The sequence below is a fragment of the Fringilla coelebs genome (assembly GCF_963513975.1).
Source record: "Fringilla coelebs genome assembly, chromosome: 2".
In the NCBI taxonomy this organism is placed as follows: Eukaryota; Metazoa; Chordata; class Aves; order Passeriformes; family Fringillidae; genus Fringilla; species Fringilla coelebs.
The window spans coordinates 96,820,577-96,839,327 of NC_140029.1; positions in this window are offsets into that span (position 1 = coordinate 96,820,577).

The window sequence follows — 18,751 nt, forward strand, 5'->3', positions numbered from 1 at the left end:
AGTATTAAATTATAGATTGTAAAGGTGATTTAAAATACAACAATTGCTGGTGGGAAGCTAATAGGTGGCTAAACATGTATTCACAGGGTACATGTCTAAACAAATACTCTAACTTAAAGCCATTAATTCCTTCTATCATAATTTTAGCCTGTTTTATCTTTTAAATGTTAATTAAAAAAACATCATTAAGCACTCCATATGTTTTTCTCGGATTCATCTTGCATATAAAGCAAATATTTTTTCACTGGTGTGCTTGAAGTTCTGCTTTGCGCATTTATTTGCATGCTTTTTTGCTTCTTTCTGCTGTCAATACTGGGCAATACATGTCATCTACAAAGAGTATGATTTCTCTCACCTAAGCAAATGTATTTAATCTTCAGGATCCCTTTCTATTAAATTCCCAGAAAAGGAATTGATTGATTCCTCCTAACATTGATTCTTTTGGTAAAGGTCACCTTGAGAAAACTTTTTTCTGCTAGGATTCAACTCAAGGATTGGAATAATTGAGAAGACTGCTAGGCCCTGGAGCATGGAGACACCTTCAGCATCTGTGGATATATACCACAGAATAAAATTATCAACTCTCTAAACTTTACTGACTGTACTGAAGAGAATTCTGACTAGAATCTCTTTCATACATAGATACCCCTTTTCAAGACATATGGTAAGATGAATCTCACCTCCTGTTCTGTGCAGGTATTTATATTTCTATTGGCTATTTAGGATACCGAGATGAATTTCAGATGTCTAAAGTTACATGAAACAAAGCCCACTTTCAATGCTCAAAAACCTCTCCCTATAAGCGGCAAAACACACAATGCTGCGGTTCTGTAAAATTTGCCAAAGCAATGACTATAGCATTAACTGTGTGTAAAATACCTGCAAAGAGATAGTTTTCAAGATATTCATGACATATATATGTGATATATGTGTCTTCTTCACTAGGAAGATTTGAGTACACATCTTTTAACTCTTCAGTGAATAAAGCCCCCAAAATATATTCTTTTTTTTGAATTTAGCATTCTTCTTGTTACAACTGTTCAACTTTGCATGGCTTAATTAAAAAGCATCCAATTCAGAGAAAGATTGGTAAAACCAGATAGGAAAGGAAATTAGAAATTGGTTACTCATAGTGTGAGTAGGAAGACAGGGAATGATTCAAAAGAGTAAGGAAACTAAACAGAAACAGTGACAATGAAAGACATCCTGCAAGTTTCTTGCAGGGATTATGTATTTAATCAGTGACAAAATTAGAAGAGCCTGCCTGCACATTTGATGTCTCACAAGGGAGCACAATAACCATTGTGCATGCACATAATTACCAAAGTAACATGACAAAGAGAAGGAAATATAGAGAATAATAGAACTGAGTAAGAATATTTTTTCAATCATTGAAATTCAGATGGTGAATTATTCAAAGAACCATTTTTATACTGTAAAAGAGCAGATATAGACAGTCTGGTAAACTGCAGATGTGTATAATTTGTAGTCAGAAAACAATTTTCAGAAAACTACAAGTTCTAGTTTGGACCAAAAGTTTCTGAATGTCACATAAGAAAGTATAAAAATGCAAATTGAACACTTGGGTAAAGTACCAGGATCTGCTGGAAGGAGCAAGTCTTCGGAAAAGCCTTTGGAAAGGAATACATAAAAAAACCCCAAAGATCTGAAACCCCCATCACAGGATCCATGGATGGTTGGTGTCCTGGCAATTGGCTGAGAAGGGCTCACCAGCAATTCCTGGGAATGGTCTACTGGTGGGACATATCCATTGACTTCTCCAACCATACCAATTTAAGAACTCATTAATGTTAGAAATTATTAAAAATGGAGAAAAGACAAACAAAAGTCAACATTTGGTGTGATTTTGACAGCTCCAATTTCAGAAATAGAAAGGAAGGGACTTTATTAGTGTACAAATCTTCTGCAAAACTTCTTGAGGTCAGAGGGTTCCTCCTCTCTGTCTCCTGCAGGACACCTGATTGGAGAGAAGCAAGGATTTTTATTTGTGATTTTTTGCATTTAACCATAACGGGAAGTGGTACAAAATGAGACCTGAAGGGTGGTGGCTGTATGGCAGCGACTGAAGCTCTCTGACAGCTGTTAATCTCCCATCACTGGGGTTTTGAATTGGGCCAGGAAAATGAACATCTGTGTACTAATCCTGCTAGAGAGAGAGGCTTACCCAGGGTATCTGTCAGCAGCAACCTGTACCCCCAGGCCTTGGTAGCACTGACTTCTTAGCCAAAACTTCCTGCTGTGTATGAAGTATCCTTCACAGAATCAGAATATCCCGAGTTGGAAGGGACTCACAGGGATCATCAAATGGCCCCCACAGGATCAAACACACAAACCACATGGTATCCTTAGCACCATGTTCCAACCAGCTGAGTCAGTCTCAGGGTCATCACTGAGCCCACAAGCAGAGCCAGACCTTCCCATGGTGCTGCCCAGACCAGCTCAAGCCGGTGATGGCACAGGCAGCATCAGCTCGCAGAGGTCACCATGTCATTGCTGCTGGCGCAGGTGTCAGAGCAAGGAGGAAAGAGCTCACCCTGTGCTCACCCCATGCTCACCACAGCCCTGCCACAGGACTGACTGTGCCATGCATGCCATCGTCTGCATGGCAAAGGGAGGACATGGAATGCCACTGAGGAAACTGTCATCTCCTCCCTGAAGTCTTCCCTGCAAGCCAGCAGCCACTTTGGGAAGACTGCATTTGCTGCCCATCAGCTGCACTGTGTCTTACAGGAATTTAAATAACCCAGGTCTGGGTCAATCCTGAGCAGAGGGCAGTAAGGAGAAACAGAGAAGACTGTGCTGCAGGGCAGGTGGATCCAGGCAAAGCCGATTTGGGGAGCAGGCTTGCTCTAACAGCATTTCATTTTCCACTACTAGAACTGCATGTCAACAGATCTCAGATATCTTCCTTAGTCCCAGTGGCTTGCTTGAAAGTGCTATGTCTTTATCAGATCCTTGATGGTCCTTCTGAAGTGAGTCTCACTGGCTGCATCCAAACCTTGTGCTTGAAGAACATTCCTAATTAAAGCAGATTGGGCCTTTGGGGAAAGAAGGGGCTGCAAAGCATTTCCTAAAGCATTTTCTACTCCAATTTCATTGTGAGAAAATATACCTGAAGGATGATGTAGGGATTAGGATTGGGACAAGTATGAGTTTGGTGGGTCAATTTTACTTTGAGACCTTGAGAAACACAGGAAGCCAAGCGATGATCCAAGAGGGTTTAACAGGCAGGTTTCACCCTTCCAGAAATACAAGGGCCTTAAAACCACTGTTAATTTTCTCATATCTTTAATCTTACTCCTTTCAATCCCACCTCTTTTTATTTTCTCCATAATTTCCTTTATAGATATTAATTACCATTGATTTAAGTTTTTCTCCCTGGGTCTTCTTTGGTTTTGCAATTAATTGCAGTGACATTTTCTATCCTTTTGTAGTCATTTCTGCATTATTCGGCATGGCTACTACCTGCATCCCCTTGATCACCTGCCGAAAGAATTGCACTTAGCAAGGTGTCATGCATGGTTAAAAGATTAGAGTTGCGATAGCACAGAAGAGGAGAAATAGTATTCATTTAACCCATAGGTTGCCAAGTATCCATGACAATGTGTCCCATTCCTATCCTTTCCACCTTTGGACCGGTACACGAACTAACATTTCTTTTGCTATTTGTTTGACCACTTTTCCATTGCCATCTCTTTGCAAACAGCAGTTTGAAGAATTTAATTTTCCACAAACTCCTCCTCCTTCTGCTAACAGATAATCTTAAACCATTCAATGCTGAAATACTGCATTCCTCATTTGAGTGGCTTGGTTGTCAAGAAGGTCAAGAGCTGTAGCAGTCTGGTTGGTTATAATTTCAAAGACAGGTTGTAATCTAAATATCCCATCCAAAGAATTAATGGGTTCTCTGGTACCTCATATTAACTCATAAGGATTCCAAATGGCTGGTTCATAGTGTGGTATAATTTTTTCTGGTGGCCATTCATGTTTTCCCCATTTTGGGGTGCTCCTTCCAGCCAGGGCTGCATCAATTGATTGCTTTCACTAATTAAGTCATCATTTTGATTACTAAGTGATTTCCCTGAACTTGTGGTAGGTCTAATATGCCCCATATAGCATCCTTGAGCAGTTCGGAGGTAAGCTGCAATACTCATGTTGACTGCAATGCCAATGGTGTCTTTCCAAAGCCCATGTTCCGTTAGCAAAAGGGCCTTCCTACTTTTTGTCATCAATTGGTGGGTCAAAAGATGGCTCGTTTCCTGGCCTTAGTGGTCCTCCAACAGTAGCCACCCCAGCCTAAGAGTTACAATATTTTTATTTCCTAGCTCCCCTGCAAGATTCCCAGCTGCATTTACATCTGCAATCTGTTTGCTTGGATTTGGAGAAGAACTCACTAAAAAGGGCTCAAGTTCCTTTCGTGGTGAGGGAAGTCTTGGGACACTCAATATGAGGATCAGCAAGCTCTCCTTTATTGATAAAGCACCAGACATTTATTCACAACAAGTAATAAGCTCATGCATATTCTGTAAGCTAAACAATCTATTGGTTATACTACAATATCAGCTCTTCCTCATTCTTGAGAACTTACATTTCTGTTTCTCACGTCTCTTTACTGTTATCATACTTCTGCTGTGCTCAAGGACACAATGTTTTTGCAGGTGCAGAAATTCAGATAAGCTGGGTTCGGTACTTTCCCAGTCCTTGGTCAGCTAACAAGAGAATGTCTACATGATCTTTGTCCTGTAGCCATTCCTCCACAAGTTCCACTCTGGTGTTGACATTTGCACTGATAGTCACAAACAACATGTGTTCTACTTGTGGAACTTTCTTTGAGGCAACTTAGAAATAGGTGGTCAAAAATCCCTTGTCCTTCCCCACTGCTTTACAGCCTTCAAAATCTTTTTGGTAATGATGGTAGGAAAACCTCAACCAGCTACAATTAGTAAGCTTCACAGGTGTTTGAATCTGTTTGCTTGATGTTTGTAACAACTGCAAGGAGGGTAATTAGGAGTCCAGACCCAGTTGTTTAAACCCAAAGATAAAGTCAAATCATAAACACTTTTCCTACATAGACACTCCCTGTCCTATTTAGGCAATAAGTGCCCAATTCAGAAGAATGAAGTCACCATGGGCTTCCTTCTTTGTCCCCAAATCCTGTCCCATTATGGACCTCACTTAAGGTACTGACCCACCATTTAGATTCCACTGAGCTAGTCACCCATAGCCACTCTTCAGATCCTTCTGGCCCTCTGCAGACCCAACAATATCTAAGGTTAAAAAATTTGGCTGTTTCTTCTCCTAAGGCTGGAAATGGATTCTTCCATTCCTGGCCTAAAATAGCTGACAATATAAAAGTAGAATTTGTAAGGAAAATATTCTAATAGTGTATTCTAATGACTAAGTATAATTTTCACCTTGTCTTCCACACCACCTGTGGCCAGTGAATGCACAGAAACCACCTAAGATAAAGAAAACAATGACAGCAAGTAGTAGCCCCCCAGTAAATGGAGATTCTAAAAGAGGGATGCCCATACAGACTATTTCAGCAGACAGTCTGTGGGTAGGTACACACACACGGCTTGCCCCAATGTCAACGCACTGGCTGCTGCCCCAGACTATTTCTCCTCTGCTGAGATGTCCTAATCTCTGGGGCCTTAGAGACCTTGACCAGAGTGTGATGTGTTCACCTGTGTTCAGCTGTCTTGATGGCTGTTTCCGTGGTCAGTAACACAGAAAGTTCCACTCCACTTTGCCACCAATGGTGCATCTTTCCACTCCTTAAGCAGGACTAAATCCCCTGGCTGGATGTTATGAACAGCCAAAGTCCAAAGGCAGAGGCTGTGCCAGCTGAGCTTCCTGTTGAAGGGATTTCACAAGAGACAGGATCCTGGCCACATATTCTTTTAAATATACATCACTTACCTCTATGCTCCACTAGGTTAAGAATTACCTGGGCGAGGAATTCCAAACAATAATTCAAAGGAAGAGAACTGATTCTCTCTTCTGGGTCTGGTCTTCATTCTTGTCAAAGCCAATGGCAAAAGCCCTACCCATGGCATCTTGGTGGCTATTACCAGCTTCAAAAGGTGTTTCTTTATTTTGCTCTTCATTTTTTTTCTACCTGACACAAGTTCTGGTGGTGCCAGGGGGTATGGAGGATCCATTGTTTTCCTAAAGTAGCCATAATCCCTTGAAGGATCTTTCCCGTAAAATGAGCTCCCCTGAGTCTGCTGCTTCTACAATCCTGTATCTTGGAATAATTTGTTCCAAAAATAGCTTCATAGGTGATGCTGTAGCTGCTGAAGCAGTTGGCAATGCTTCTGTCCAGCTTGTTAGCTGATATATTATTGCCAGAAGATATTTAAGCTTTCCCACTTGGGACATCACAATAAAATCCACTTGGGACCTTTAGAAGGGACATACAGCCCAAGGCTGCCCACCCCTGGCAGCTTTCTTTGTAGCCCTGTTATTGGCTTCAGCACAAATCAAGCAAACTTCAACAGCTGCTTTTTCCAGACTAAAAAGACCCACAGAAAAATACATCTTGAGGAAGGCTTCTGCCAATCTTCAGAATTCCAATTACTCCCTTCATGGAGTTGTTCTAATACTTGTATGGCTAAAGCTTCTGGTCTCCATTGTTTGCTATTCTTTGTAAACCAACTATTCCCTTTTTTTCTCTGACCCACTCTTTTTAATTATCTCCAGCTCTTCTGGTGGAAAAGACAGTTTCTCTGGTAGTGATTGAGTCACTGGGAGCAAAGGGAGGCTCTTCAAGAGTTCTGGCAAAAGTATTCCTTTCTCAGTTTCTTCATCTGCTAGTCAATTGCCTATTGCCTCCTTCAAGTAGCTTGTTTGATGTCCCCTAATGTACATCATTGCTCCCCTTTTTGATAAATTCACTACCTGCAAGAGGACTAATTATGCTCTCCTGCGCTAATGTTTATTCCCCTGCAGGTTAATAAACCTCTTTCCTCCCACAGTTTTCTAAACATGTGTATCACTCCACATGCATGCTTAGAATCAGTATGAATGTTAATTCACAGGCTCTTACAAGCACATACAGCTCCGCAGTCTGAGCTGACTATGTGGGCAGCAACATCCTCCCTTCTTCTAATTCCCTGCCCTCAATAATAGCATCTCCTGTAACTCACTTCCCTTCTACTACCCATGAAGGCTCATTTATGAACACATTTTCTCCCTTAGGCCAGGGGGTGTCTCCTAAATTTTCCCTAGCCTAGGTCTGGAGACCTATCACTTGAGTTTAGTTATGGGTTTCTTCCGCCCCCCCCACAGCTCCAGGACTGTTCAAAGTCCTTGTTAAACGGGAGGCTGGGTTAAACCCTTCCCCACTTCTGAATACTAAATCTTTCTGTTCCTTCAGTAAGTTTTAGACTGTATTAACCAAGCCCTGGACATTCACTTAGAGGCTTTTTCGCTTCACAAAACTTAAATTTGATGCGAGACTTTCATAAGTCTCATAAAATATTTTCCTGTTATCAGTTTTAGGGCTTTGGTTACTACTAAAGCCATAGCTGCACAGTTCTGCAGACAATGAGGCCTGCCTCCTGGCCTCTGGGTTTAACATCTTAGAAAAGGAGGCAACAGGCTGCTGTGTCATCCAGTGTTCCCACAGCAAAATTATTTTAGTATGGTCCTGTTTAACATCCACATGGAATTAAAATTCTTTTTCCCTGTCCAGAAGGGCTAGGGCACAAGCTTCAGTTAATCTGCTTTTTTTCCCCCTAACACTTAAAAATTCTGTGTTTCTTCTGGTGTCCATTTATGCAGTTTCTTAGCTGGCAGGACAGGAGTATTCTAGGGAGACCTGCATGGCTCCAAAAGACCTGCCTTTAACAGGGATTCAATAAGAGGCTGCAGCCCTTCCTTTCCCTGCCTTGGAAAGAGGGTATTGCTTTTAAGACACCACTTATCCTGGTTGCTTCAAAGTAGTTTGGAGAGGCTTTATAGCTCATTTTCCAGATTTCCCTGGCACTGCCCACTCTTGTCGGTTTACTGCAGCTTAGGCTCTCTCAGACATTTGACACAAACTTACAATAGGGTTAGTTTCTGTACCACTTTTTACAATGTTATTTTGCATTCCCCATATAACCAGCAAATCCCTCCCTAGTAATGTATAATTACAAGTAGGAACAAACAGAAATTCATGCATTTCAAACCTAACTCCCACATGTACTAATCTTGGTTGAAAGAAACACATCCCCACTTCTTTTCCACTTTTCCACTTAATTTTTCCCTGAAAAATTAAAGAACTTCTTGACAATTTTTCCCTTTAAGGGATAAAATACAAAGTGGACTGAGAGGTCCCTGCGTCTACCAGGAAAACACCTCCTCCCTTTCCGGACGCACCCTAAAGTTATCAACGGCTCCAGTGTGGTGGGTCCCTGGTATAATGGGAACCCCTGACACCCCTAGCAATCCATCTCCATTCATCACTGGACTTCATCCTCCTGAGGATCCAATTGTTTCTGTGGGCAATCTTGCTTTCAGTGTCCTTGTCCTCCAGTGCACTTTTAGTGATAGTACACTGATTCCCTCCAAGATGCTCTTTGGGTGGGCTCTCCCCTACTGAGGAGGGAATGCCTCTGCCCCTTCCTTGTGGCCAAACTTATCCTTTCTGTCCCACTGCAATCACCTTTGCCTTCACCTTTTCCTCATCCCTTCTTACCTATACTTGCTGTATCTTTCTAACCAGTTCATCCAGGATCTTTATTCTGCCCTTTCTTCAGCCCCCAGCCCCGCTACTGCCTGTGGGTGCTCATTCTCGCACAGCTTAGAATAATTTGTTTCTCCAGTGACCTAAATAAAATCCTTAAAAGAAAATCCTAATCCTATCATGTACAATTTGCACTTCCCAGATATTCTTTGCTCCTCCTCTTTTTGCTCACTCTCTTTACATACACCATATACTAGAGCCAGTCCCCATTCTGCCACAGTGTCCAAACATGGCCCCTGCTGGCACACCCAGTGGTACAGCTAGCAGCACCACAGGCAGCTGGAGTGTCCAGCAGCCTCACTGCCATGGGATGATGGAAGGACCCAGATGAGTGCTCATTTTCTTAGGAAAATTAATCCCTGATGCCAGAGGTTTTTGTCCCAAAAAGAGACAGAGGAGTCCTGTAACTTTACTGGAATAAAGGGAGAGGCCATGGGCCATTTCCCATGGGGTCTTTCAAGTGGTTGGGGGATGCAGCCCCCTTTTTATCCGAAATTTCCCACTGCATCATGCTCTTCTTTGCCACATTGGCTGAGGTAATTAGACAGTACAGACTTCCCGAATTGCATACTCTATGCCCCACTCTAATATGCACTCTCCCTTTTGCTATATAAAAGAAAGAAAAATAAACTCTTCCTAATTCTATGAAGTCTCTGTTCTCTTGCTCTGGCTTCAGGAATTTAACAGCTCTGGCTGATCAACAGTCTGTGTTGATTAGTAACAGTTTCTAGAACTAAGAAGTTCTTCTATTACTTCACTAGCCATAAGTGGAAAAAAACCTGACATAACAAATCCTCATCATAATGAACTTTGGAACGTCAAGAAAAAGGAGAGAGAGAATGAGATCAAGGCCATTGAATGTGGAAAAGGAATATTTATTCCTGGGACGTGGGGAGTTAGACCTGAGGAGTGGGAACAAACAAAGCGAATGGGGGAGAAGAACCAAAGGAGATGGAACAGAAGAAAAGCACAAAGAGCAAGGGGCACAGTCAGTTTGGATTTTTTCCCTAATCTCATAGGGGAAGAGTTTTTTGCTGATGTTAGGGATGAAGAATAGTCATAAATTAGTTGTGTGGGTTTTTGGAGGTTTCTCACTGTTACTTGTGATATGTGGCAACATCTGTAGTGCAGATGGCATCAACAGAATATGTGGCTTACTTGGGCCAATGCTACTGGGGTGGATTTCTTTTGTTTATCCTTTTGTATCCTTTTGTTTATCCTTTTGTATCTCCATGCCAGGAGATCCTTTCCACACGTTTAATTGGCATCCCAATAACTGGTTTCGCAAAATGGGTAGGAGTTGGAGGAAAACCATATATGGAAGCAAATAAACCAAGAACAAAGGATCACTAGTGTAACATAGCCAGTGGTGGAACAAAATTGGACATATGCTAAAGGTTGGGGATTAAGGCAAACGGCAAGGGCTTCCAAGCAGGTATAATAACCCAGTCACAGATTGAAAGCGGAATAGAGCCCCAAGAATTAGATTTGTTAGGATCAGTACCTGGAAAATATTGCCTGTTTTTTATCCACTTTTTAAATCCACAATCAACTTATATGAGCAATGTCCTAGTCCCATGACCCAAAAATAATAGTGTCATCCTTAATCCCAATTCCCCATGGTATCAGAAAGTGACCAAATATTGCCCCAACTGGACTTATCCTGGAAGTGCTGTTGTAAATGCAACAGCAAGAAAGCTTCCACCAGGTGTCTTTTTAATATGTGTGGATAGGGCATGGCCTGCAATTCCAAGTAATTAATTTGGTGGTCCTTGTTACTTAGGAAAACTAACCATGTTTGCTGCTAGCATGCACAAAATGCTGAATCAGATTATTTGGAGGGTGGGACAAAGAAAGAGCAATCACAAGTTTAAGACCTAATTGTGACAATTGTGTAGAGTTTTGGGGTGCTCCAGCATAAATAATAGCATCATTCCTTACTCCACGTGTTGCTGCTGCTCAAACTTTGTCTACGCTTAATAAACTGGGATGCTGGACAGTCAAACGACTAAATGTGACTTTTAAATTAGCTATTTTAAATTAGATGCTCACTGATGTAGATAGTATTAGACATGGCACACTGGAAAATAGAGCTGCTATAGATTTGTTGTTGTTAGCACATGGGCATGAGTGTGAGGAGTTTGAAGGAATGTGCTGTACAAACCTCTCTGACCATTCTGCATCTATTTACAGGAAACTCAAACAACAACTAAATAACATGAAGAAATTGACTGCAAATGACTGGAGTTTGGATGAATGGTTTGAGGGATGGGAAAGAACTGGACGGTTGAAAGATCTCGTAAAAGGAACTCTGTTATTACTAGAAGTCATTATTATATTGCTTTGTGTTATTCCATCCATCATGAAATTGGTGAGCCCCTTGGTAGAAAATACAGTGGAAAGGGTCTGGCTGGTGCAAGAAGAAGAAGAAAGGGGAATTATAGCAATGTATCTGAACCACTCAGACTACAGTGTACACCAGCTATCCAGCTTGGAACTGTTCTTAATAAGAATTTTCCCAGTGCCCTCTGGAATTCATCAAGGTTACTAACACATAAGCTGTGCTAAAAAAAGAAAGAAGAAACTGAGAAACCAAATTCCAAGATCACAAGAACTCGATAACAGGGGGCAGGGCAGCAAAGCACCTGGACTGTAACCAAACACATATTCTGAGAGGTGCATGCAGAACGCATGGACAAGACAAAGGCACCAATATGAAATGCATGACTATACTGTGAGCAGAGAGTTAGAGTGCATAAGTGCATCATGTAAACAATAAACAGATTCTGCTTAATCATATTGGTCCGTTGTCCAGAAGTCCTGAATTTCCCACAAGTGATACTTACTAAAAGGACTTCAATTAGTTACTGTCTATACGATGATTAATGGGAAGAGTTCTTTAAATCCTTCCCTTGCCAACATCACTAAGTTTCATCTTTTCCTGACTGTACTAGTGGCTATACATTAGTTATGAATATAAAGGAATGAGTTTGAGGGATATGTTGCAAGTAAATAGATTGGCAGCTCTGGTTCCATTTCCATTGTCTAAGAAGAACTCTGATTATTTCTGGACCTTTCATAAACCTCTGACTACATTAGCATTTGTCTTTGATTGTCTTTGACCCCATAAATTTTAGACTACTAGGCTTGACCAATGAATGGAAACGGGAAAGTCACAGTGTTTAAGTGGTTCCCGTGTCAGCAACTTCTCAGCAGTAAAGAGATTTTTGTCCTCAAGTTTGTTACTTCAGCTAGCAGATTATGCTCATGCCAAAAGAAGGTGAGAAGGTTGCTTCCCTAAATGGTCAAATAATTCTTCCTGCTATTTGTGACTCTTTTGTATTACTGGATTTTGTATTACTGCAATTTGTTACAGAAAATTGGATTAAATTGCATGCATCCACTCTTGGGGGAAACAGAGTATTCTTTAGCCAATAGCATGTCGGCTTTTATCAACCTGAGATTGTCTTAACGGACCAGACACTTAAAACACAGTAATTCCTGCTAGTTCCAATTCCATTTTTAGGCTTTACAAACCGAATGGTAAACCTGCACCAGTAGGGAGGGACATTTAATTGGACTTTCTCCTTTTTAGAGAGAAGCTAATGAAAAAGTTTCACCAGAGCAGGCTGTAAAACAAGAAGAGCATCATGAAGAGGCCAATCCTATCCTCTTAGCATTGCTAGTTGTGATTGGACTTGAATGAAATGTGTCAAATTTGTGTTCCTGGGTATCACATCAGTAATAGGTACTTCAGCTGCTGTACTTCTCTCCTAAAGCTAAGTACAGAATGCAAATAATCCTGATTCCATGGTCACAATTCACCCTGTGTCGCTGACAGGTGAAAAAGGAATGGAAGGTGCACCGGTAAATTAACTTGAATGGCCTATCTAAATCAGAGGTCACTGATTTCCTGAAGGCTTAAACAGTAATCTACTGGTGTGACATATTTGGTCTCATAGTACAAATTCTGCATAGTTTCATGTACTTACAAATGCCAGTTGCCAAGGAGCACAACCATTCAAGGGGCAAAGAATTGTAGGCCTCAGCAACTTCAGGTGCTGAAACTCTAAGTGGTTAAATCATGCTATAAAGTGACAGAGCAAATCAGTTGATGTAGGACTTTCAGCTGGACACCTCTGAGAATAGCAGCTTGTCAGCAATGACACAGCCATCTTCCTAGCTGTGTTCCAGAAAGAGAAAAGGGATCATAACCATCTTGAATGGTTAAGATGTTTGGCATGAGAAAACAGCAAGAAATGTACCACAAAATACTTGAGCTGGATAAAGTGTGTTTTTTTAGTGAGAATTTTGCAGTTTTTCTTGTCTGTGCCTTTACTTTTCACAGAAAACAGTGGAGGTTTTAATTATTTCTTTTTCTTTTTTTTTTTTTGTTTTTGTTTTGTTGGCCTCCCTCTTTCCACCTGCAACTAATAATTGTGCTGTTATTTTCTGGCTCCTCTTTCTTTACTTTTAGAAGGTTGCATGAGGTCATCCAATCTTGTCATAAACATTCTTATACTGTGGAAATAAGTAGAAGGTACATCTAAATGGATAAAAGAAACCCAGAAAAATAGAGGCTTTTTTATAGTCTTCTGTGAGAATATTGATGTCAGAACCCAGGAAATTCCTCTGGCTGCCCTGGAGGGCTTGAGTCCCTGCCTGGGGGGCTCAGAGACCTTGGCACAGAGCCCAAGACCCCTGTGCCTTTGATTTAGCCCTTGGAAAAAATAATTACCAACCTTTATATGAAGAATTACAAGTCAAGAAAATTTAAATAAAATAATAGTTAGTTTGTCACAGGGTGAAAAATAGATTTTTGAGGTTTTTAGAATGAGGGCTTGGGGTCCTAAGATGGAGGAATTTGGGAGTACCTTGTCCTTTTTTCTTCTTCTTCCTAGCCTCCATCTTATGGGTGATGTTGGCATTTTTAGATTGGTTTAAAGTAGAAACTCACTGTCTAACATAGGTGATAGGTATTAGGAAGTTATTGTAAATAGTGTACACGCAGTTTTTAGTATAAAAAGATAACACTGCCCCAAGGACAGGCAGTGTGCCTCAACCTGACCTGCCAGACAGGCCTTGGTGGGTCAGAGAAAGAATTTTATAGATAAGAAATGATAAACAACCTTGAGAAAAAGAATAGAAGAGTTCTGACTCCTTCTTCGACTGCCGGGCTGGGAAAAGAGACTTTCTAATGCATCTCAGGGTCACGCTGACCAGAAGAGATTCTGAGACATTAGGGCACAAGAGATCTTTGAACTATGTTATGCTGTATTGATTTAACTTTTAGTCCACTCATTACTCTTATAAGTGTTTGGCCTTTGGTACATAGCCTTTGAAATCACCCAGCCCAATATTTTGGCTGATTTTTTTTTTTTTTAAATTCTAGCAAGGGCTTTGTTTCTAAAGGAATATTCAAGAGCAAGAGTGTCCATGGAAGAGTTATGCTGCCATAATCAAAAGTGTTGTAAATTCTGGTACAGTTTGTGCTGGTAATACGTCTAGAAATGAAAGGCTTTAGATCTTTTTGTACTTTCAAATGTAACCATTATTTGAAACAGTTAAGAGTTGGGAGTTTTCCTCCCCCCAAAAAATACTTCTCTCTGAAATGTTACTCAGGGATTACACATAAAAGCCCGCCCTGTAAAATATGTTGCATATACTCTGCAGTAAGTGCAGCGTAGCAGCTGGAGATGATAACGTGAATTAAATGGCATTCCTTCTGCAGTGATGGAAACTCTGTCTACGCAAGCATACTGAACAAAGGTTACAATGGCTTAGCTCCTGTCCTAAAGTTAATATGCATTTTAAAACTTCCCAAGTAGGTGAATTCAAGTTCCTTTATTGCTCTGTGCTGGAGTCCCAAGGGAATTTCAGTGTGCTTTTTGTCATTTACAGCTGCCATTGCTTAGCTCTTGAACATGAGACTCCCTCATGACTGATGAAAGTTGTCTAGTTAAGAGTGGGTCAAAGCCATGGTCCTGCTCTAGAAAGAGATGAGAAGGTTTCTGCAGTCTTTGTCATCCCTACTGATTGTGATTTCTATAAGAAACCAGTGGGAAGTTTTCTGAAGCCAGTCCAGATGCTGGCAATATGGACAGCTTAGAACTGAACACTTGGTGCTGTGCTACCATGGTGATAACAGAAAGGACTTTAAAAATTAAAATGGGCAAGCAAAGCAGTTGGAAGGAAAAGAACATTAACCATTATTCCATTATTCTAATGTATCATTCTTTAAATCATCATTTTCATTAAGTTTCACGGCTTGTGTTGGTATCCCTCCAAAGGAATCTGTGACAGAGGAAGCTTTTTAATTAATGGAGTAGGTGTGACAAACGCAGGCCAAGTTGCCTTTTTTTGCATCAAATACAAGTCATGCTTGAGCTACCCTTGGCTTCAAGGTATTTAGCTCACACTAAGAATTTTACTCATGATTGAGCAAATTTTAATGTCACTCATAATTTTACTGCCATGATTGTCATTGAAACTTTTCAAGGAAAGCTCTGAATAGCAATGTTTGTGTAAAAATAGTATTTTATCTCCTGTATTTGTGTGAAGCAGGTAAGCCTTTTGCTGTCACCAGTGTTGCATAACATTTCATGTCATATCCCTCTTCATATCCATATTGTGCTTAAGGGTTAGTAATCTACTTTAGAATTGGCATGTGGAATAAGACTACTTTTCTTTTTGAAAGCTCATGTCATTTGACCTACTTAGAGCAAATAATTCACTGAATTGTAAGTCCCAAGCAAGCATCTTTTATGCATATTCCAGCCTTCTAAACAAGTAACAAAATCATTCTCCAATACTTCCCTTTTTCAAGCACACAAAATGCTTCCCTCCTTTGCAGTTGGCAACTCTAAAATGAACCACATGTCTGCAGTATTTTAACATGTGCCATATTTAGCCAAGTAATTCAAACCAAATAAAAAGCAGTCCCCTCAATTTGGAAATATTTTAAAATTGTTTTTGAATATACAAAGCACACCCTTACCTTACACATTGCATGCAGATTTAATTGTCATGAAAGCAAACCAAATGTTTCTGTTCGGATAGCACAGTTTTCTACCTATGTGCCTGTTAGAACACTCAAAGGTACTTCTAAGGAACTGTAGTAAGCAGAAATGGAGGGGAGGTTGTGCCTTATTTCTGGCTTCCTTTGGTCTTCTTTTTGGTTTTCTTCCTCTTGCTCTTTTCCATGTCATCTTTCTAGATAGACAGTGATTTAGATTTGCCGTTTACTAAGCTGTGGGAACTCCTAGCTGGTTTCAGGACTGCCTGGAGAACTACATTTTCGGTGGGCTTTACTCGCATGTCTGTAAGGTGGGGAGTTTATATGGGGCCTTGAGCTCTTAGAGTGCCATGGGCACAGAGACCCATGGTGCAGCTCTCTGACCAGCCGCAGCACACTGAGGCATGATGGATTACTCCCAGAGTGCATGTGGTAGGAAGGTTTTCTGCCCTGAGAAGAAGAACACTTCCTTCTTCCTACACAGAACCATGTTACAATGGTACCTTGAATTAATCAAGTGGTATTTGCACAATGGCCAGTGAGCTTGGATTCTTAAGCTTCTTGTGTTTGATCTGTTTCCTGTTTCAGTAAATAGCAAAACTTCCAAGGACTGCAATGACAAGATGAAGCTGCTACCATATTTCAAATATTTACGTAATAAAATGGTGATTCTTGCGTTCACCTTCAAGCAGCTCAGTGTGCCAGGACAGAAAGCTTTCACTGACCAGTCCCCTTGCCTTTCCCTTGCAGCCTTTTATTTTCAGAGCACGCACTGAGGCATTCCACTTTGCTTCTCAATACACTCAGCTGAGTGTATTGTCATATTGCTGAAATCCCATATGTCCATCTCCTTCTCACACAAACTGCTTCTCTTGAAACATACTGATGTTATGTGCTTTCCTGCTCAGCTATTCACACCATCTGAATCTAAACAGAGCAGTTTCTGGCTATGTGTCACACACACAGATGTGACCAGATGAAAAGGTTGCTTGGACCTTGCTGCTTACGTTCGAAAACATCTATTCACTCCACAATCAAGAGACAACTTTCTTTGCTTTACATCCTGCAAACTTCATACACACACACATGCACCCGAGAGTGCTACGCACTTTCCTTCTTTCTCAGCTGCAGTCACCTATCCTCTACCTTGACTTCTCTAGGATTATTATTGCTTTGCCTCCTACTCCTTTGTGTTGCCTGGCAAAGCAACCACTTGTCTTGCCTTGCCCTTGAACCCCTTCCTTGTCTCGCATTACCTTGCTCAGCTGTCCCTCACCTGGAATTCAACACCTCTCTTTTTGTGGAATTTCTTCAACTTGCATTGCCCTGCCTGCTTCTCCTAGGATTCTTCAGGCTTCCACTGGGTTTTTTTCCTCAAGGCCCCACTGTTCCAGGAGCATGTGAGAAGAAGCCTGGAGGAGGTCAAATGCAAGTACACCTATCTGTCCTGACAGCTTTCTTCTGACATCTATCCTTACATGTCTTGAATTTTGGATACAAAATTAATGTTTCACCCTTGAGCTTCAGGACTAGAATGCATACAAAGGAAAGCAGGCAACCCAAGTGTCTTAGGTGCAGATTAGAGATGGCCTGTGCAAGATCAAGGCTGGACACAGCGGTCTGTCCTGGCCACTTCTGTGTTCCAACAATCTTTGAATGGACCTACCACTTGCCTTGCTTTGGAAACCCAAGTTCCCTTGCCTTGCCCTGCTGATTCTCCATTGCTTTGCAGCCCCTTGCATGCCCATGCCCTACATTTGACCTGCCTACAGTTTTCCTACAGGCCTTTGCCTTTCCTAGCCCTTCCTGTTACCATTTCTTCCTATGCCTAGCCTTGCCTCTAACTTTGGGTACTTCTCTCACCTGCCACTCCACTTGCTTTGCCCTCACGGCTTCAGCCTTGCCAACCTCTCCTTTGACTTGCCTACAATTGCCTACATTAGCTTTGCATTGCCTTACCTGCATGGAAGGCAAGGCAAAGGGCGGTAGGCAAGGCAAAGCAAAGCCAGGAAGTTGTTGTTTGTAGGGCTAGGCAAGGCAGAAATAGGCAAGGAAGCAAAGCTAGGGTAGGCTAGGCTAGGAAAACTAGGCATGGTACTGGAGATAAGGCCAAGCCAAGTGACTTGGAGTGCCTTTCCTTGCTTGGGAAGTAAAAGATACGGTGCCAATGTTGGTAGGGCAGCTGATAAGGTACCATGGGGAGCTATAGTCCAGCAAGACACTTCTGTCCTGGCCCCTTTCTGTGTAGGAGCCATTGTTGGACAGAGTCAGTACCAGACATGGTATGCAACTTTTGCTTGGTAAGTTCCTGAAGGAGAACAGCAATGCTTTCTCATGGGAAGAAAAGAACTTAGCCCTAGTGTTGGATGTGCAGATAAGAAGCTGTGTCGTGCAGCTTAAGGGTGGCAGCAGCCTTTTATCCTGGCATATTTGGTTTGGGAGCACTGACTCCATTTGTACAATCATGGAGTTGGTCTCCATCTTTGAAAGGCGGTCTCCTTCCTGAAAGAATCCATTTGGAGAGAATTCCACTTCCTCGAGGCAGCCTTCTTGAAATTCTGCCAGCACACTCCTTTTGGACAAGGTAAACAGCTGCGCTGGGTCTTGGTGTGCAGCGTAGCTAGTGCCCCACGCAGGTAATGCCCAATAGCCATGTTCTGACACCTTTGTATAGGATGAGGCCCTGGATGTTTTGGATTTTTGGAGGAGGGGATGCCATTTCTTTTGAGATGGGCTTCTAGTTCCTCTCTTTGGCAAAGTTTGGATGGGCACTTTGGGTGGTCTCAGTGAATTGAAAGGCTTTTCCCAATAGGCAGCTCTCTGAGTTAGAGCTGTTGAACTGTCAATGGGAATGCAGAGGCCAGGCCTCTGCAGGACAAGTTTTTGTCCCTCGTAGCTTTAGTGTGTAAGCAGTCCCTGGTGCTATCCCATTTGGATCCTGACTCTGAGACTGAAGGCTTACAATGGTACCCAGTGCTGAG